This window comes from Pongo pygmaeus, chromosome 16 (assembly GCF_028885625.2).
Source record: "Pongo pygmaeus isolate AG05252 chromosome 16, NHGRI_mPonPyg2-v2.0_pri, whole genome shotgun sequence".
Classification (NCBI taxonomy): domain Eukaryota; kingdom Metazoa; phylum Chordata; class Mammalia; order Primates; family Hominidae; genus Pongo; species Pongo pygmaeus.
Genome location: NC_072389.2, coordinates 9,813,790 through 9,835,963, shown reverse-complemented (window position 1 = coordinate 9,835,963; position 22,174 = coordinate 9,813,790).

Genomic DNA, 22,174 nt, shown 5'->3' with positions numbered 1-22,174 from the left:
AATGGAATGGAATGTGTAAGGGAAAGGAATGAAATATGGAATTGAATGGAATGGAATTATGAATTGAATGGAATGGAGTTGAATGTCGAATGGAATGGAATGAAATGTGGAATTGAATGGAATTCAATGTTTAATTGAATAAAATGGATCACGGAATGGAATGTGTAATGGAATGGAATGGAATGTGGAATGGAATGGAATGGATCGTGGAATAGAATGTGGAACGGAATGTGGAATGGAATATGTAATGGAATGTGGAATGGAATGTGAAATGAAATGGAAGGAATGAGAAATGGAATGGAATGGAATGTGGAAAGGAATGTGGAATAGAATGCAAAGGAACGTGGAATCGAATGTGGAATGGAATGGAATGGGATGTGGAAAGGATTGTGGAATGGAATGGAATGTGGAATGGACTGTGGAATGGAAAGTGTAAAGGAATGTGGAACAGAATGGAATGGAATGGAATGGAATGGAATATGGAATGCAATGGAATGGAATGGAATATGGAATGGAATGGAATGGAATGTGGAATGGATAGGAATATGGAATGGAATGAAGTGGAATAGAATGCAATGGAATGTGGAATGCAAAGTTCAATGGAATCTGGAATGGAAAGTGTCATGGAATGGAATGGAATGGAATGGAAATTGGAATGGAACAGAATGGAAAGTTTAATGGAATGTGGAATGGAATGGAATGGAATGGACTGTGGAATGGAATGGAATGGAATGGAATGTGGAATGAAATGTGGAATGGAATGTGCAATGGAATGCAATGTAATGAAATGGAATGTGGAATGGAATCTGGAACGGAATGTGCAATGAAATGTGGAATGGAGTGGAATAGAATGCGGAATGAAATGTGCAATGGAATGTGGAATGTAACGTGGAAAGGAATGGAATGCAATGTGTATTGGAATGGAATTTGATGTGGAATGGAACGTGGAAGGGAATGGAACGGAATGCAATTGAATGTGGAATGGAACGCAGAATGGAATGGAATGGAACGTGGAATGGAATGTGGAGTGGAATGGAATGGAATGGAATGTGGAATGTAATGGAGTGGAATGTGGAATGGAATGGAATGGAATGTGGAATGGAATGGAATGGAATGTGGAATGGAATGGAATGGAATGTGGAAGGGTACATGGAATGGAAAGGAATGGAAAGTGGAATGGAATGGAATGGGATGTGTAATGGAATGTGGAATGGAGTGAGGAATGGAACGTGGACTGGACTGTAATGAGTCGTGGAATAGAACATGGACTGGAACGTGGAATGCATCGTGGGATGAAATGGATTGGAATGTGGAATAGAATGGAATGTGGAATGAAATGGAAGGTGAAATGGAATGGAACGTGGAATGAAATGGAATGGAACGTGGAATGGAATGGAATGGAAAGTGCAGTGGAATGGAATGGAAAGTGGAATGGAATGGAAGGTGGAAAGGAGAGGAATGGAACGTGGAACGGAATGTGGAATGGAAAGGAAAGGAATGGAATGCAAACTGGAATGGAATACAGCATGGAATACAATGCGGAATGGAATGTGGAATGGAATGTGGAATGGAATGGAATGGAACTTGGAATGGAATGTAGAATGGAATGGTATGGAGTGGAATGGAATGGACTGTGGAAAATATTGTGGAATGGAACATGGAATGGAATTGAGTTGAAAGTGGAAAGATATGTAAAGTGGAATGGAATGGAATGGAACGTGGAATGGAAAGGAATGGAATGAAGAATTTATTGGAATGGAACGTAGAATGGAATGGAAAGGAAAGTGGAATGGAAAGGAAAGTGGAATGGAGTGGAATGGAAAGTGGAATGGAAAGTGTATTGGAATGGAACAGAACGAAATGCAAAGTGGGATGGAGTGGAAAAGAATGGAATGCAAAGTGGGATGGAATGGAAAGTGGAATGGAATGTGGAATGGAATGTGGAATGGAATGTGGAATGGAAAAAAATGGAATGTGGAATGGAATGGAATGTGGACTGGAATGTGAAAAGGAATGGAATGGGAGGTGGAATGAAATGGAATGCAAAGTGGAATGAAAAGTAAAATGGAATAAAAATGGGAAGGAATGGAATGTGGAATGGAATGTGGAATGGAACATGGAATGGAATGAATGGAATTGAGAATGTGGAATGGAATGGAATGTGGAACGTGGAAGAGAATGGAATGTGGAATGGAATGGAAAGGAATGTGGAATGCAATGGAATGGAATGGAATGTGGATTGGAATGTGAAATGGAAAGGATTGGAATGGAATGGAATTTGGAATGGAATGGAATGGAATGTGGAATGGAATGGAAATGAGTGCAATGTGAAATGAAAAAGAATGGAATGTGGAAAGGAATGGAATGGAGTGCAATGTGAAATGGAATGGAATGGAATGTGGAATGCAATGGATTGGAATGTGGAATGGAATGGAATGGAATGCGGAATGAAATGGAATGGAAATCAATGTGAAATGGAATGGAAAGGAATGAGGAATGGAATGGAATGGAATGTGGAATGGAATGGAAAGGAATGTGGAATGAAATGCGGAATGGAATGGAATGCAATATTGAAAGAAATGCAATGGAATAGAATTTGGAATTTAATGAAGAATGGAATGGAATGGAATGTAGAATGGAAAGGATTGGAATTTGTAGTGGAATGGATTGGAATGGAATGTGGAATGGAAGGTAATGCAATTTGGAATGGAATTGGATGGAATGTGGAATGGAATGGAATGCAAAGGAATGTGGAATAGAAGGGAATGGAATGTGAAATGAAACACAATGGAATGCGGAATGGAGTGCAATGGAATGTGGAATGGAATGGAATGGAAAGAGGAATGGAACGGAATGGAATGGAACGGAATGTGGAATGGAATGGAACGGAAAGGAATGTGGAATGGAAGAGAATGGAATATGGAAGGGAATGGAATGGAATATGGAATGAAGTGGAATGTAATGGAATGTGGCATGGAAGGGAATAGTATGTGGAATGGAAGGGAATAATATGTGGAATGAAATTGAATGAAATGTGCAATGGAATGCACTGGAATATGGAATGGAATGCCAAGGAAAGTGCAATGAAATGGAATGGAATGGAATGGAATATGGAATGGAACTGAAAGTAAGGCAATGTGGAATGGACTTGAATGGAAGATGGAATCCAATGTAATGGAATGAGAGATGGAAAGTGGAAAGTTTTGGAATGGAATTTTGAATGGAATATGTAATGCAGTGGAATGGAATGTGAAATGGAATGTGGAATGGAATCTGGAATGGAATGTGGAATGGAAAGTGGAATGGAATGGAACGGAATTGAATGGAATGTGGAATGGAATGGAGTGGAATATGGAATGGAATGGAATGCAGTGTGGAGTGGAACGGAATGGAATGTGGAGTGCAATGGAATAGAATGTGGAATGCAATGTAAAGGATTGAGGAATGGAATGGAATGGAATGGAATGGAATGTCGAAAGGAATGGAATGGAATGAGGAATGGAAGGTAATGCAATGGAATGGAATGTGAAATGGAATGGAATGGAATGGAATGGAATGTGGAATGGAATGGAATGGAATGTGGAACGGAAGGGAATGGAATGTGGAACGGAATGAAATGGAAAGTGGAATGGAATTTAATGGAAAGTGGAATGGAATGGAAAGGAATGTGGAATGGAATGGAATGGAGTGTGGAACGGAATGGAATGGAATGTAGAATTGAATGGAATGGAACGGGGAAGGGAATGCCTAATGTAACGTTGAATGGAATGGAATGTCGAATGGATTGTGGAATGGAAAGGAATGGAATGTGGAATGGAAAGTGGAATATAATGGAATGGAAAGCGGAATGCACGTGTAATGGAATGGAATGGAATGTACAATTGAATGTGGAATGGAATGGAATGGAATGTGGAATGGAATAGTAATGGAAAGTGGAATGGAACGTGGAATGGAATGGAATGGAATGGAATGTGGAATGAAAAGTGGAATGGAATGTGGAATGGAATGTGGAATGGAATGGAATGCAATGGAATGGAGTGTGGAATTGAATTGAATGCAATGAAATGTAAAATGGAATGGAATGGAATGTGGAATGGAAGGGAATGGAATGGAACGGAAAGTGAAATGGAATGGACTAGAATATGGATTGGAATGTGGAATGGAATGGAATGAAATGTGGAATGGAATGTGGAAACTAATGCATGCAATGTGGAATGGAATGCCATGGAATGTGGAATGGAATGGAATGGAATGTGGAATGGAATGAAACGGAATGTGGAACTGAATGGAATGGAATGAATTGGACAATGGAATGCAAAGGAGTGGATTGTTGAACAGAATGGAATATAATGTGTAATGGAATGTAATGGAATGCTTAATGGAATTCAATGGAATGTGAAATGCAATGGAATGCAAAGGATTCTGGTATAGAAAGAAATGGAATGGATTGAGGAATGGAATGGAATGGAATGGAATGGAAGGGAATGAAATGTGGAATGGAATATGCAATGGAATGTGGAATGGAATGGAATGTGGAATGGCATGGAATATAATGGAATGGTATTTGAAATGGAACGTGGAATGGAATGTGTAATGAAATGGAATGGAAAGGAATGGTATTTGGAATGGTATGGAATGGAATGGAATGGAATGAAATGTGGAATGGAATTTAAAGAAAGGTAGAATGGAACAGAATGGCATGTGGAATGGGATGTGGAATGGAAGGGAGTGGAATATGGAATGGATAGTGGAATGGAATTGAGTGGAATGTGGACTGGAATGGAGTGGAATGGGGAATTGAATGTGGAATGGAATGCAATGTGGAATGGAATTTGGAATGGAATTGAATGGAATGTGGATAGGAATGGAAGGGAATGGAATGTGGAATGGAAGGGAATGGAATGTGGAATGGAATGGAATAGAACGGAATGTGGAATGGAATGTGAAATGGAATGGAATGGAATGTGGAATGGAATGAAACGAAATGTGGAGTGGAATGAAAATGCATGTGAAATGGAATGGAATGAAATGTTGGAAGAAATGCGGAATTGAAAGGAATGGAATGCGGAATGGAATGCAATGAAATGTAGAATGGAATGGAATGTAATGGAACGTGGAATGGAATATGGAATGGAATGGAATGGAATGTGGAATGAAATGGAATGTGGAATGGAATTGAACGGAATGTTACATGGAATGGAATGGAATGTGGAATGGAATGGAATGGAATGGAATGTGGAATGGAATGGAATGGAATGGAATGAAAGGTGGAATGGAACGGAATGGAAAGTTGAATGGAATGCAATGGAATGGAATGTGGAATGGAATGTCAAATGGAATGTGGAATGGAATGGAATGGAATGTGGAATGGAAAGGTGTGGAATGTGGAATGGAATGGAATGAAATCTGCAATGGAGCGTGGAATGGAATGGAATGGAATGTGGAATGGAATGCGCAATGGAATGAAATGGAATGTGGAATGAAAAGGAATAGAATTTCGAATTGAATTCACTGGAATGCAATGTGGAACGCAATGGAATGGAATGTGGAATGAAATGTGGAATGGAATGGAATGGAATGTGGAATGGAACGTGGAATGGAATGTGTAATGGAAAGGAATTTGAAATGGAATTGAATGGAATGAGGAATGTTATATGGAATAGAATGGAATGGAGTGAAATGGAATTTGGAATGGAATGGAATGGAATGGAGTGTGGAATGGAATTGAATGGAATGGAATGGAATGTGGAATGGAATGAAATGGAATCTGGTAAGTAATGGAATGGAAAGGAATGAGGATTGGAATCGAATGGAATGGAATGGAATGTGAAATGGCATGTAATGAAATTGGAAACGGAATGGAATACAATCTAGAATGAAATGGAATGAAATATGGAATGGAATGTGAAATTGAATGGAAAGGGATTGAATGTGAAATAGAATGCAATGGAATGGAATGTGGAATGGAATGGAATAGAATGGGGAATGGAACTTCGAAAGGAATTTAGGATGGAATGGAATGGAAGGTGGAATGTAATGGAATGGAATGTGGAATGGAATGAAATGAAATGCAATATAAAGCAATGTGGAATTTAATGGAATAGAATGTGGTATGTAATGGAATGGAATTTGGAATGGAATGCGGAAGTAATGGAATGAAATGTGGAATGTAATGAGGAATGGAAAGTGGAAAGGAATGGAATGGAATGGAATGGAATGTGGAATGGAATGGAATGGAACGTGGAATGGAATGTGGGATGGAATGTGGAATGGAATGTGGAATGGAGTGTGGAATGGAATGGAATGGAATGTGGAGTGGAATGGAATGGAGTGCAATGTGCAACGTCATGGAATGGAATGAGGAATGGAATGTGGAATGGAATGAATTGGAATGTGGAGTGGAATGTGGAATAGAATCTGGAATGGAATGGAGTGGAATGTGGAAGGGAAAGGAATGGAGTGGAATGTGGAATGGAATGGAATGGAATGTGTAATGGAATGTGTAATGGAATGAAATGGAATGTGGAATGGAATGGAATATGGAACGGAATGGAATATAACGTGGAATGGAAGGTGGAAACGAATGTGGAATGGAAAGTGGAATGGAATGGGATAGAAAGTGGAAAGGAAAGGAATGGAATTTGGAATCGTATGTGGAATGGAAAGTGGAATGGAATGGAATGGAATGAGGAATGGAATGAAATGGAAAGCAATGGAATGCAACGTGGAATTTAATGGAATAGAATGTGGAAAGAAATGGAATGGAATTTGCAATGGAATGCGGAATGTAATGGAATGGAATGTGGAATGGAATGTGGAATGGAAAGTCGAATGGAATGGAATGGAATGTGGAATGGAATGGAATGGAATGGAATGTGGAATGGAATGGAATGGAACGGAATAGAATGCAATGTGGAATGAAATGGAATGGAGTGGAAAGTAGACTAGAATGTAGAATGGAATATGGAATGCAATGGGGAATGTAATGGAATGTGGAATGGGATGTGGAATGTTATGGATTGCAATGAAATGTGGAATGCAATGGAATGCAATGGAATGGAATGTGGAATATAATGGAATAGAAAGGAATGGAATACGTAATCGAATGAAATGTAAAGTGGAAAGAAAGAAATGGAATGGAATGCGGAATTGAATGGTATGTAATGCAGAATGGAATGCAATTGAATATGTAATGGAATGGAATGGAATGTGAAATGGAATGTTAAATGCAAGTGAATGGAACATGGAATGGAATGTGGAATGTAATGGAATGGAATTTGGAAAGGAATTTGGAAGGGAATGTGGAATCGAATGTGGAAAGAATGGAATGCAATGTGGAATGGAATGTCGAATGGAATGTGCAAAGGAATGGAAAATATTATGGAATGGAATGGAATGGAACGTGCCATGGAATGTAATGTAATGTGGAAAGGAATGTGAAATGGAATGGAATGGAATGTGGAATGGAATGGAATGGAATGTTTAATGGAATGGAATGGAATGTGGACCGGAATGGAAAGGAATGGAATGGAATGTGGAATGGAATTGAATGCATTGTAGAATGGAAAGGAATGGAATGGAATGGAATATGGAATGGAATGGAATGGAATGAAATGGAATGGAATGTGGAATGAAATGTGGTATGGAATGGAATGTAATGTGGAAAGGAATGGAATGGATTGTGGAATGGAATGGAATGGAGTATGGAATGCAACGGAATGGAATGGAAGGGAATACGAAATTGAATGTGGAATGGAAAGGAAAGGAATATGGAACGGAATGGAATGGAAAGTGGAATGGAATGGAATGGAATGTGGAATGGAATGGAACGGAAATGTGAAAAGGAATGGAATGGAATGTGGAATGGAATGGAATGGAATGTCAAATGGAATGAAATGGAACGTGGAATGGAATGTGGAATGGAATGGAATGGAATGTGGAATGGAAAGTGGAATGGAATTGAATGGAATGGAATGTGGAATGGAATGGAATGGAAAGTGGAATGGAAAGGAATGGAATGGGATGGAATGGAATTTGAAGTGGAATGGAATGGAATGTTGAATCGAAATTAATGGAGTGTGGAAAGGATTGGAATGGAGTAGAATGTGGAATGGAATGGAATGTGAAATGGAATGTGGAATGGAATGTGCAGTGGAATGTGGAATGGAATAGAGTCAAATGGGGAATAGAATGTGGGATAGAATGTGGAATAGAATGTGGAGTAGAATGGAATGTAATGGAATGTGGAATTGAATTGATTAGAATATGGAAAGGAATTTAATGGAATGTGGAATGGAATGTGAAATGGAATGGAATGAAATGTGGAATGGAATGTGGAATGGAATATGGAATGGAATGGAATGAAACATGGAATAGATCATGGAATGCAACGTGGAAAGGAACGTGGAACAGTATGTGGAATGGAACGTGGAATGGACTGTGGAATGGAATGTGGAATGGAACGTGGAATGGAACGTGGAATGGAAAGTGGGATGGAACATGGAATGGAACGTGGAATGGAACCTGGATTGGAATGGAATGGAACGTGGAAGGAAAAGTGGAATGGAACTTGGAATTGAAGGAGGAAAGGAACGTGGAATGGAACGCGGAATGGAACGTGGAATGCAATGGGATTCAATCTGGAATGGAATGGAAAGGAAGGTGGAATGGAATGGAATGGAATGTGGAATGGAATGTGGAATGGAATGTGGAATGGAATTGAGTCGAATGTGGAATGGAAAGGAAAGGAATGTGGAATGGAATGTCAACTGGAATAGAATGGAATGTAAAAAGGAATGGAATGGAATGTGCAATGGAATGGAAAGTAATGTGGAATGGAATGGAACTAAATGTGGAATGGAATGGAAAGGAATGTGGAATGGAATGCTGAATGGAATGGAATGGAATGTGGAATGGAATGTGGAATGGAACGTGGAATGGAATGGAATGGAATGGTATGTGGAATGGAATGGAATGGAATTTGGAGAGGAAAGGAATGGAATGGAATTTAAATGGAATGGAATGGAATGTGATGGAACGTGAAATGGAATGTAATAGAATGTGGAATGGAATTCAATGGAATTTCGAATGGAATGGAATGGAATGCGGAATGAAGTGGAAAGTAATGTGGAATGGAAAGTGGAATGTAACGGAATGGAATGGAATGTGGAATGGAATGGAATGGATTGCAGAATGGAATGGAATTGAATGGAATATGGAATGGAATGGAATGGAATGTGTAATCGAGTGGAATGAAATGAAATGCGGAAAGGAACGGAATGGAAAGGAAAGTAATATGGAATCGAGTGGAATGAACTCATATGTGTAAAGGAACGGAATGGAAAGGAAAGTAATGTGGAATGGAATGGAATGGAATGGAATGTGGAACGGAAAGAAATGGAATGTGGAATGGTATAGAATGGATTATGGAATGGTATGGAATAGAATGGAATGTGAAAAGGAATGGATTGGAATTGAATTCGGTAAGAAATGTACTGGAATAATATGGAATGAAATGGAATATGGAATGGAATGAAATGGAATGTGGAATGGATTGTGAAATGGAATGGAATGGAATGTGGAGTGGAATGAAATGGAATGTGAAATGGAATGGAATGTGGAATTAAATGGAATGGAATGGAATACAGAAAGGAATGTAATGGCATAGAATGGAATGGAATGGAATGTTGAGTGGAACAGAATACAACGTGGAATGGAATTTGGAATGGAATGGAATGGAATGTAGAATGGAATAGAAAGGAATGTGGAATGGATTGGAATTGAATGTGGAATGCAGTGGAATAGAATGGAATGGAATTGAAATTGACACGGAATGTAATGGAACGTGGAATAGAATGTGCAATGGAATGTGGAATGGAATGGAATGGAGAGGAATGTGGAGTGGAATGGAATGGATTGTGCAATGGAATGTGGAATGGAATGTTCAATGTAATGTGGAAAGGAATGTGCAATGGAATGTGGAATGGAATGTAGTGAAATGTGGAATAGAACGTGGCATGGTATGGAATGGAACGTGGAGTGGAAAGCGGAATGGAAAATGGAATGTAAGGTGTAATGGAACGTGGAATGGAAAGTGGAATGGAATCAAAAGGATTGTGGACTGTAATGGAAAGGTAGGTGGAATGGAATGAATGGAATATGGAATGGAATGGAATGGAATGGAATGTGGAAAGGAATGGAATGGAATTGAATGGAAAGAATGTGGAATGGAATGGAATAGAATGTGGAATAGAATGTGGAATGGAATTGAATTGAATTTGAAATGAAATGCGGAATGGAATGGAAAGCAACATGGAATGGAATCAAGTGCAATGTGGAACGGAAAGGAATGGAATGGAATTGGAATGGAATGGAATATGGAATGGAATGGAATGGAATGGAGTGGAATGTGGAATGGAATGGAATGGAATATGGAATGTAACGGAATGGAATGGAATGGAGTGGAAAGTGTAATTGAATGGAATGGAAAGAGGCTTGGAATTTGTAATGAAATGTTGAATGAAATGGAGTGGAATGTGGAATGGAATGTGGAATGGAATGGAGTGGAGTGTGGAACGGAATGGAATGGAATGTGGAATGGAATGGAATGTGGAATGGAAAGTGGAATGGAATGGAATGTGAAATGGAATGGAATGTGGAATGGAATGGAATGGAATGTGGAATGGAGTGGAATGTGGAATGGAATGGAATGGAATGTGGAATGGAATGTGGAATAGAATGTGCAACGGAATGTGGAATCAAAAGTGGAATGGAATGGAATGGAATGTGGAATGGAATGGAATGGAATGTGAAATGGAATGTCTAATGGAATGTAATGGCCATTGGAATGGAATGTGGAATGGAATCGAATGGAATGTGGAATGGAATGTGGAATTGAATGGAATGGAACGTGGAATGGAATGGAATGTGGAATGGAATGTGGAATGGAATGGAATGGAGTGGAATGTTGAATGGAATGAATAATGGAATGTGGAATGCAATGTGGAATGGAATGGAAAGTGGAATGCATTGTGGAATGGAAAGGAATGGAATGTGGAATGGAATTTGGAAGGGAATGGAATGGAATGGATTGGAATGTGCAATGGAATGGATTGGAATTCCGAATGGATTGTGGAATGGAATGGAATGGAATTTGAAATGCAATGTGGAATGGAATGTGGAATCTAATGAGGAAGGCAATGGAATGCAATGTGGAATGGAATGTAGAATTGAAAGTTCAATGGAATGGAATGCAATGTGAAATGCAATGGAATGGAATTTGCAATGGAATGGAATGGAAAGTGGACTGGAATGGAAAGGAATTGAATGGAATGTGAAGTGGAATGGAATGAAATGTGGAATGGAATTGAATGGAATGTTGAATGGAATGGAATGGAATGGACAATGGAACATGGAGTGGAATGAATTGTAGAATGGAATGTGGAATGGAATGTGGAATGGATTGTAGAATGGGATGTGGAATGGAATGGAATGGAATGGAATGTGGAATGGTATGTGGTATGGAATGGAATGTGGAATGGAATGGAATAGAATGGAATGGAAGGGAATACGGAATGGAATGTGGAATGGAAAGGAATGGAATGTGAAAAGGAATGGATTGGAATGTGGAATAGAATGGAATGGCAGGTGGAAAGGAATGGAATGGAAAGTGGAATGTAACGTGGAACGGAATGGATTGTGGAATGGAATGGAATGGATTGTAGAATGGAATGGAATGGAAGGGAATTTAATATGGAATTGAATGGAATGGAATGGAAGGCTATACGGAATGGAATGTGGAATGGAAAGGAAAGGAATGTGGAATGGAATGTGGAATGGAATGGAATGTGAAAAGGAGTGGAATTGAATTTGGAATGGAATGGATGGGAATGTGAAAAGGATTGGAATGGAATGTGGAATGGAATGGAATGGAATGTGGAATGGAATGGAGTGGAATGTGGAATGAAATGAGGAATGGAATGGAATGGAATGGGGAATGGAATGGTATGGAATGTAGAATGAAATATGGAGTGTCATGAATTGTAGAATGAAATGTGGTATGGAAAGTGGAATGGAATTGAATGGAATATGGAATGGAATAGGATGGAATGGAGTGGAATATGAAATGGAATGGAATGGAATGTGAAATGGAATGCAATGGATTGTGGAATGGTATGTGGAATGGAATGTGAAATGGAATGGAATGGAATGTGGAATGGAAGGGTATGAAATGTGGAATGGAATGTGAAATGGAGTGGAATGGAATGTGGAATGGAATGGAATGGAAAGTGCAATGGAATTGAACGGACTGTGGAATGGAATGGAATGGTATGTAGAATGGAATGTGGAATGGAATGGTATTTAATGTGAAATGGAATGTGGAATGGAATGGTATTTAATGTGAAATGTAATGTGGAATGGAATAGAATGGAATTTGGAATGGAATTGATTGGATTGTGGAATGGAATGGAATGGAATGGAATGTGGAATGGAATATAATGAGTAATGAAATGGTATGGAATATGGAATGGAATGGATTGTACTGGAGTGGAATCTAATGGTGTGGAATGGAATGGAGTTGGGTGTAGTGTGGTGAAGTTGAGTGGATTGGAGTAAAGTGGAAAGGGATGTAGTAGAATGGAGTAGAATGGAATGGAGTGGAGTGGTTTTGAGTGGACTGCATTGGAATGGATCTAAAGGGAATGAAAAGAATTGGAAAGTAGTGGAGTGGAGAATGGTGTGGTGTCTTGGAATGGAATTGATGGAATGGTGATGAGTGTAATAGTGGGGAGTGGAATTGAGTGGAGTGGAATAGAGTGGAGAGGAGAGGAATGTCAGGAAATGGAGTAGAATGCAATGGAAAGGAGAGGAGTGGAAAGGAATAGAATGGACTGGAGTGCAGTGGAGGAGAGTGGGTTAGATTGGACTGGAATGGAGTGCAATGGAATGGATTGAAGTGGAATGGAGTGGAGGGGAATGGAACGGAATGGAATTGAGTGGAGAGGAGTTGCATGGAGTGGAGGGAAATGGAGAGGAATGGAATGGAATCTAGTGGAGTGGATTGGAATAGAATGTAATGGAATGGATTGGAGATGAATGGAGTGGAGTCGAGTAGAATGGAGTGGATTGGAATAGAATGGAATGGAATGGAGTGGACTGTAATTGAAATGAGTGCAGTGGAGTGGAATAGAATGGAATGGAATGGAGTGGACTGTAATTGAAATGAGTGCAGTGGAGAGGAATGGAGTTGAATGGAGAGAAATGGAATGTAGTGGAATGGATTTGACTGGAGTAGAATGGAGAAGAGTGGAATGGAATGGAATGCAGTTTAATGGATTGGAATGGGATGGAGTGGAATGGAGTGTAGTGGAGTGGAAAGGATTGGAATGGAATGGAGCTGAGTGGAAAGGAATGGAATGGAATGGAGTGGATTTCTGTTGAGTCAAGTGGAATGGAACGGAATGGAATGAAGGAGAATGGAATAGAATGGAGTGGAGTGGAAAGGAATGGCATGGAATGCAGTGGAGTGGAGTGGAGTAGAGTGGAAAGGAGTGTTGCGGAATGGAATGTAGTGGAATGCAATCTAATGCAGAGGAAAGCAGTGGAATGGATTAGAATGGAATGGACTGGAGTAGAGTGGAATGGATTGGAAAGGAGTGGAATGAAACTGAGTGGAGTGTAATGGAATGGAATGAAAGGGAATGAAGTGCAGTGGATTGGATTGGAGTGGTGTGGAGAGGAATGGCATCGAACTGAATGGAGCAGAATGAAATGGAATGGATTGGACTGGAGTGGCAAGGAATGGAATGGAATGGAGTCGAGTGGAATAGAGTGGATTGGAAAGCAGTGGAATTGAGTGGAATATAATTGAGTGAAGTTACGTGGAATGGAGTGGAATTTACGGGAACGGTGTGGAATGGAATTGAATGAAGTGAAATGGAATGGAATGGAGTGGAATGTAATGGAATGGATTGGACTGAAGCTGAATCTAATGGAGTGGAATGGAATGGAGTGGGGTGTAATGGAGTGGACTTGAGTGGATTGGAGTAAAGCAGAAAGAAACGGAGTAGAATGGAGTAGAATGGAATGGAGTGGAGTGGATTTGAGTGGAGTGCAGTGGATTGGAGCGAAATGGAATGAAAAGAATTGGAATGGAGTGGAGTGGAGATTGCTGGGGTGTCACAGAATGGATTTCATGGAATGGAGTTGAGTGTAATAGTGAGGAGTGGAATGGAGTGGAGTGGAATGGAGTGGAGTGGAGATTGCTGGGGTGTCACAGAATGGATTTCATGGAATGGAGTTGAGTGTAATAGTGAGGAGTGGAATGGAGTGGAGTGGAATGTAGTGGAGTGGAAAGGAATGTCATGGAATGGAGTGGAATGCAATGGAAAGGAGTGGAGTGGAAAGGAATAGAATGGAGTAGAGTGCAGTGGAGTGGAGTGGATTGGACTGGAATGGGGTGCAATGGAATGGATTGGAGTGGAATGGAGTGGAGTGGAATGGAATGGAAGGGAATTGAGTGGAGAGAAGTGGCGTGGAATGGAGTGAAATGGAGTGGAGTGGAATGGAAAGGAATGGAGTGAAATGGATTGGAGTGGAATGGAATGGAAAGGAGTGGAATGGAATCGAATGTAATGGAATGGATTGGAGTTGAATGGAGTGGAGTCGAGTAGAATGGAGTGGAGTGGAATAGAATGGAATGGGATGGAGTAGACTGGAGTAGAATTGAGTGGAGTTTAGAGGAATGGAGCTGAATAGAGAGAAATGGAATGTAGTGGAATGGATTTGACTGGAGTAGAATGGAGAAGAGTGGAAGAGAATGGAATGTAGTGGAATGGATTGGAATGGGATGGAGTGGAATGGAATGGAGTGGAGTGGAAAGGATTGGAATGGAATGGAATTGAGTGGAAAGGAATGGAATGGATTTGAGTGGAGTGAAGTGGAATGGAACGGAATGGAATGAAGGGGAATGGAATAGAATGGAGTGGAGTGGAATGGAATGGCATGGAATGGAGTGGAGTGTAGTGGAGTGGAGTGGAGTAGATTGGAAAGGAGTGTTGCGGACTGGTATGTAGTGGAATTGAATGTAATGCAGAGGAATGGAATGGAATGGAATAGAATGGAATGGACTGGAGTGGAGTTGAAAGGAGTGGAATGAAACTGAGTGGAGTGTAATGGAATGGAAAGAAAGGGAGTGGAGTGCAGTGGAAAGGATTGAAGTGGCGTGCAGAGGAAAGGCATCGAACTGAAAGGAGCAGAATGAAATTGAATGGACTGGAGTGGAGTGGATTGGAACAGAATGGAATGGAGTCGAGTGGAATAGAGTGGAATGGAATGCAATGGAATGAAGTGGAAAATAATTGAGTGGAGTTAAGTGGAATGGAGTGGAATGTGCGGGAATGGTGTGGAATAGAATTGAATTAAGTGAAATGGAATGGAATGAAATGGAGTGGAATGGAATGGAATGGAGTGGACTGGATTGGAATCTAATGGAGTGGAATGGTATGGAGTGGGGTGTAATGGAGTGGAGTTGAGTAGATTGGAGTAAAGTGGAAGGAAACGGAGTGGAATGGAGTGGAATGGAATGGAGTGGAGTGGATTTGTGTGGAGTGCAGTGGATTGGAGTGAAATGCAATGAAATGGATTGGAATGGAGTGGAGTGGATATTGGTGGCGTGCCATGGAATGGATTTGATGGAAGAGATTTGTGTGTAATAGAGTGGAGTGGAAAGGAGTGGAGTGGAATGGAGTAGAGAGGAAAAGAATGTCATCGAATGGAGTAGAATGAAACGGAATGGAGTTGAGTGGAAAGGAATAGAATGGAGTGGAGTACAGTGGAGTGGAGTGAACTGGAATGCAGTGCAATGGAATGGACTGGAGAGGAATGGAGTGGAGTGGAATGGAATGGAATGGAGGTGAGTGGAGAGGAGTGGCATGGAATGGAGTGCAATGGAGTGGAGTGGAATGGAATGGAGTGGAGTGGAATGGATTTCAGTGGAATGAAATCGAATGTAACGGAATGGAGTGGAGTAGAATGGAGTGGTGTGGAATGGAATGGAATGGAATGGAGTGGACTGGAGTTGAATTGAGTAGAGTGGAGAGGAATGGAGTTGAATGGAAAGAAATGGATTGTAGTGGAATGCATTTGACTGGAGTAGAATGGAGAAGAGTGGAATGGAATGGAACGCAGTGGAATGGAATGGAGTGGAATGGAGTGGAGTGGAGTGTAAAGGATTGGAATGGAATGGAGTTGAGTGGAAAGGAATGGAATGGAATGAAGTGGATTTGAGTGGAGTGAAGTGGAATGTATCGAAATGGAATGAAGGGGAATGGAATAGAATGGAGTGGAGTGGAATGGATTGGCATGGAATGGAGTGGAGTGTCGTGGAGTGGAGTGGAGTAGAGTAGGGTGGAAAGGAGTGTTGTGGACTTGAATGTAGTGGAATGGAAACTAATGCAGAGGAATGGAGTGGAATGGAATAGAACCGAATGGAATGGACCGGAGTGGCGTGGAATGGAGTGGAGTGGAGTGGAATGAAACTTAGTGGAGTGGAATGGAATAGAATGAAAGGGAATGGAGTGCAGTGGAATGAATTGGAGTGTGGTGGAGGAGAATGGCATGGAAATGAATGGAGCAGAATTAAATGGAATGTAATGTAGTGGAGTGGATTGGAACGGAATGGAACGGAGTCGAGTGGAAGAGAGTGGAATGGAATGCAGTGGAATGGAGTGGAATATAACTGACTGGAGTTAATTGGAATGGAGTGGAATCTACAGGAACGGTGTGGAATGGAATTGAATGAAGTGGAAAGAAATGGAATGGAATGAAGTGGACTGGAGTGGAATCTAATGGAGTGGAATGGAATATAGTGGGGTGTAATGGAATGGAGTTGAGAGCATTGGAGTAAAGTGGAAAGAAACGGAGTAGAATGGAATAGAATGGAATGGAGTGGAGTGGATTTGAGTGGAGTGCAGTGGATTGGAGCGAAATGGAATGAAATGGATTGGAATGGAGTGGAGTGGAGATTGGTGGGGTGTCATGGAATGGATTTGATGGAATGGAGTTGAGTGTAATCGAGTGGAGTGGAATGGAATGGAGTGGAAACGAATGTCATGGAATAGAGTAGAATGCAATGGAATGGAGTGGAGTGGAAAGGAATATCATGGAATAGAGTAGAATGCAATGGAATGGAGAGGAGTGGAAAGGAATAGAATGGAGTGGAGTGCAGTGGAGTGGAGTGGAGTGGATTGGAATGGAGTGCAATGGAATGGATTGGAGTGGAATTGAGTGGAGTGGAATGGAATGCAATGGAGTTGAGTGGAGATGAGTGGAGTGGAATGGAGTGAAATGGAGTGGAGTGGAATGGAATGGAGTTGAGTGGAGATGAGTGGAGTGGAATGGAGTGGAGTTGAATGGACTGCAGTCAAGTAGAAAGGAGTGCAGTGGAATAGAATGGAAAGGATTGGAGTGGACTGGAGTTGAACTGAGTAGAGTGGAGAGGAATGGAGTTGAACAGAAAGAAATGGAAAGTAGGGGAATGGATTTGAATGGAGTAGAATGGAGAATAGTGGAATGGAATGGAATGGAGTGGAATGGAATGGAGTGGAATGGAGTGGAGTAGAGTGGAATGGATTGGAATGGAATGGAGTTGAGTGGAAAGGAATTTAATGGAATGGAGTGGAGGTGAGTGGAGTGAAGTGGAATGGAACGGAATGGAATGAAGGAGAAGGTAATAGAAAGGAGTGGAGTGGAATGGAATGGCATGGAAGGGAGTGGAGTGGAATCAGTGGAAGCGAGTGTTGTGGACTGGAATGTAGTGGAATTGAATCTAATGCAGAGGAGTGCAGAGGAATGGAATAGAATGGAATGGAATGGACTGCGTTCGAGTGGAATGGAGTGGAGTGGAATGAAACTGAGTGGAGTGGAATGGAATGGAGTGAAAGGGAATGGATTGCAGTGGAATGGATTGGAGTGGCGTGGAGAGGAATGGCATTGAACTGAATGGAGCAGAATGAAATGGAATGGATTGGAGTGGAGTGAATTGGAACGGAATGGAATGGAGTCGAGTAGAATAGAGTGGAATGGAATGCAGTAGAATGAAGTGGAATATAATTGAGTGGAGGTAAGTGGAATGGAGTGGAATGTACAGGAACGGTGTGGAATGGAATTGAATGAAGTGAAAAGGAAGGGAATAGAATCGAATGGAATAGAATGGAATGGAGTGGACTGGAGTGGAATCTAATGGAGTGGAATGGAATGGAGTGGGGTGTAATAGAGTGGAGCTGAGTGGACTGGAGTAAAGTGGAAAAAACGAGTACAATTGTGTAGAATGGAATGGAGTGGAGTGGATTTGAGTGGAGTGCCGTAGACTGGAGTGAAATGAAATGAAATGGATTGGAACGGAGAGGAGTGGAGATTGGTGGGGTGGCATGGCATGAATTTGATGGAATGGAGTGGAGTGCAATAGAGTGGAATGGAATGGAGTGGAGTGGAATGGAGTTGAGTGGAAAGGAATGTCATGGAATGGAGTAGAATGCAATGGAATGGAGTGGAGTGGAAAGGAATAGAATGGAGTGGAGTGCAGTGGAGTGGAGTGGATTGGAATGGAGTGCAATTGAATGGATTGGAGTGGAATGGAGTGGAGTGGAAAGCAATGGAATGGAATGGAATGGAATGGAGTTGAGAGGAGAGGAGTGGCATTGTATGGAGTGAAATGCAGTGGAGTGGAATGGAATGGAGTGGAATGGAATCGAATGTAATGGAATGGAGTGGAGTTGAATGGCTTGGAGTCGAGTAGAATGGAGTGGAGTGGAATAGAATGGAATGGAATGGAGTGGACTGGAGTTGAATTGAGTGAAGTGGAGAGGAATGGATTTGAATGGAAAGAAATTGAAATTAGTGGAAAGGATTTGACGGGAGTAGAATGGAGAAGAGTGGAATGGAATGGAATGGAGTGGAATGGAATGGAAAAGAATGGAGTGGAATGGAGTGGAGTGGAGTGGAGTGGAAAGGTTTGGAATGGAATGGAGTTGAGTGGAATGGAATGGAATGGAATGGAGTGGATTTGAGTTGAGTGAAGTGGAATGGAATGGAGTTGAGTGGAAAGGAATGGAATGGAATGGAGTGGATTTGAGTTGAGTGAAGTGGAATGGAACGGAATGGAATGAAGGGGGGAGTGGAAAGGAATAGAATGGAGGGGAGTGCAGTGGAGTGGAGTGGAGTGGAGTGGACTGGAATGGAGTGCAATGGAATGGATTGGAGTGGAATGGAGTGGAGTGGAATGGAATGGAGTGGAGTGGAATGGAATGGAGTGGAGTGGAATGGAATGGAGTGGAATGGAATCGAATGTAATGGAATGGAGTGGAGTTGAATAGAGTGGATTCGAGTAGAATGGAGGGGAGCGGAATAGAATGGAATGGAATGGAGTGGACTGGAGTTGAATTGAGTGGAGAGGAGAGGAATGGAGTTGAATGAAAAGAAATGGAATCTAGTGGAATGGATTTGACTGGAGTAGAATGGAGAAGAGTGGAATGGAATGGAATGGAGTGGAATGGAATGGAATTGAATGGAATGGAGTGTAAAGGAGTGGAGTTGAGTGGAAAGGATTGGAATGGAATAGAGTTGAGTGGAAAGGAATGAAATGGAATGGAGTGGATTTGAGTGGAGTGAAGTGGAATGGAACGGAATGGAATGAAGGGGAATGTAATAGAAAGGAGTGGAGTGGAATGGAATGGCATGGAATGGAGTGGAGTGGAGTGGAGTGAAGTGGAATAAGTGGAAGCGAGTGTTGTGGAATGGAATGTAGTGGAATGGAATCTAATGCAGAGGAATGCAGGGGAATGGAATAGCATGGAACGGAATGGACTGGAGTGGAGTGGAATGGAGTGGAGTGGAGTAGAATGAAACTGAGTGAAGTGGAATGGAATAGAATGAAAGGGAAAGGAGTGCAGTGGAATGTATTGGAGAGGCGTCTAGAGGAATGGCATCGAACTGAATGGAGCAGAATGAAATGGAATGGGTTGGAGTGGAGTGGATGGGAACGGAATGGAATGGAGTCGAGTGAAATAGAGTGGAATGGAATGCAGAGGAATGGAGTGGAATATAATTGAGTGGAGTTAAGTGGAATGGAGTGGAATGTATGGGAACGGTGTGGAATGGAATTGAAAGAAGTGAAATGGAATGGAGTGGAATGGAATGGAATGGAGTGGAATCTAATGGAGTGGAATGGAATGGAGTGGGTTGTAAAGGAGTGCAGTTGAGTGGATTGGACTAAAGTGGAAAGAAACGGAGTAGAATGGAGTAGAATGGAATGGAGTGGAGTGGAATTGAGTGGAGTGCAGTGAATTGGAGCGAAATGGAATGAAATCGATTGGAATGGAGTGGAGTGGAGATTGGTGGGTTGTCATGGAATGGATTTGATGGAATGGAGTTGAGTGTAATAGAGTGGAGTGGAATGGAGTGGAGTGGAATGGAGTGGAGTGGAAAGGAATGTCATGGAATGGAGTAGAATGCAATGGAGTGGAATGGAGTGGAATGGAATAGAATGGAGTGGAGTGCAGTGGAGTGGAGTCGAGTGGTGTGGACCGGCCTGATGTGAAATGGAATGGATTTTAGTGGAATAGAGTGGAGTGGAATGGAATGGAATGGAGTTGAGTGGAGATTAGTGGAGTGGAATGGAGTGAAATGGAGTGGAGTGGAAAGGAATGGAGTGGAGTGGAATGGAATGGAGTTTAATGGAATCGAATCCAATGGAATGGATTGGAGTTGAATGGAGTGGAGTCGAGTAGAAGGGAGTGGAGTGGAATAGAATGGAATGGAATGGAGTGGACTGGGGTTTAATTGAGTGGAGTGGAGAGGAATGGAGTTGAATGGAAAGAAACAGAATGTAGTGGAATCGATTTGACTGGAGTAGAATGGAGAAGAGTGGAATGGAATGGAATGGCGTGGAATGGAATTGAATGGAATGGAGTGGAATGGAGTGGATTCGAGTGGAAAGGATTGGAATGGAATGGAGTTGAGTGGAAAGGAATGAAATGGAATGGAGTGGATTTGAGTGGAGTGAAGTGGATTGGAACGGAATGGAATGAAGGGGAATGGAATAGAATGGAGTGGAGTGGAATGGAATGGCATGGAATGGATTGGAGTGTGGCGGAGTGGAGTGGAGTAGAGTGGAAAGCTGTGTTGAGGACTGGAATGTAGTGGAATGGAATCTAATGCAGAGGAACGGAGTGGAATGGAATACAATGGAAAGGAATGGACTGGAGTGGAGTGGAATGGAGTGGAGTGGAGTGGACTGAAACAGAGTGGATTGGAACAGAATGGAATGAAAGGGAATGGAGTGCAGTGGAATGGATTGGAGTGGCATTGAGCGGGATGGCATCGAACTGAATGGAGCAGAATGAAATGGAATGGATTGGAGTGGAGTGGATTGGAACGGAATTGAATGGAGTCGAGGGGAATAGAGTGAAATGGAATGCAGTGGAATGGAGTTGAATATAATTGAGTGGAGTTAAGTTTAATGGAGTGGAATAAACGGGAACTGTGTGGAATGGAATTGAATGAAGTGAAATGGAATGGAATGGAATGGAGTGGACTGGAGTGGAATCTAATGGAGTGGAATGGAATGGAGTGGGGTGTAATGGAGTGGAGTGGAGTGGATTGGGTTAAAGTGGAAAGAAACGGAGTAGAATGGTGTAGAATGGAATGGAGTGGAGTAGATTCGAGTGGAATGCCGTGGATTGGAGCGAAATGGAATGAAATGGATTGGAATGGAATGGAGTGGAGTTTCCTGGGGTGTCATGGAATGGATTTGATGGAATGGAGTTGAGTGTAATAGAGTGGAGTGGAATGCAGTGGAGTGGAGTGGAAAGGAATGTCATGGAATGGAGTAGAATGCAATGGAATGGAGTGGAGTGGAAAGGAATAGAATGGAGTGGAGTGCAGTGGAGTGGAGTGGAGTGGACTGGAATGGAGTGCAATGGAATGGATTGGAGTGGAATGGAGAGGAGTGGAATGGAATGGAATGGAGTTGAGTGGAGAGTAGTGGAGTGGAATGGACTGAAATGGAGTGGAGTGGAATGGAATGGAGTGTAGTGGAATGGCATGGAGTGGAATGAAATCGAATATAATGGAATGGAGTGGATTTGAATGTAGTGGAGTCGAGTAGAATGGAGTG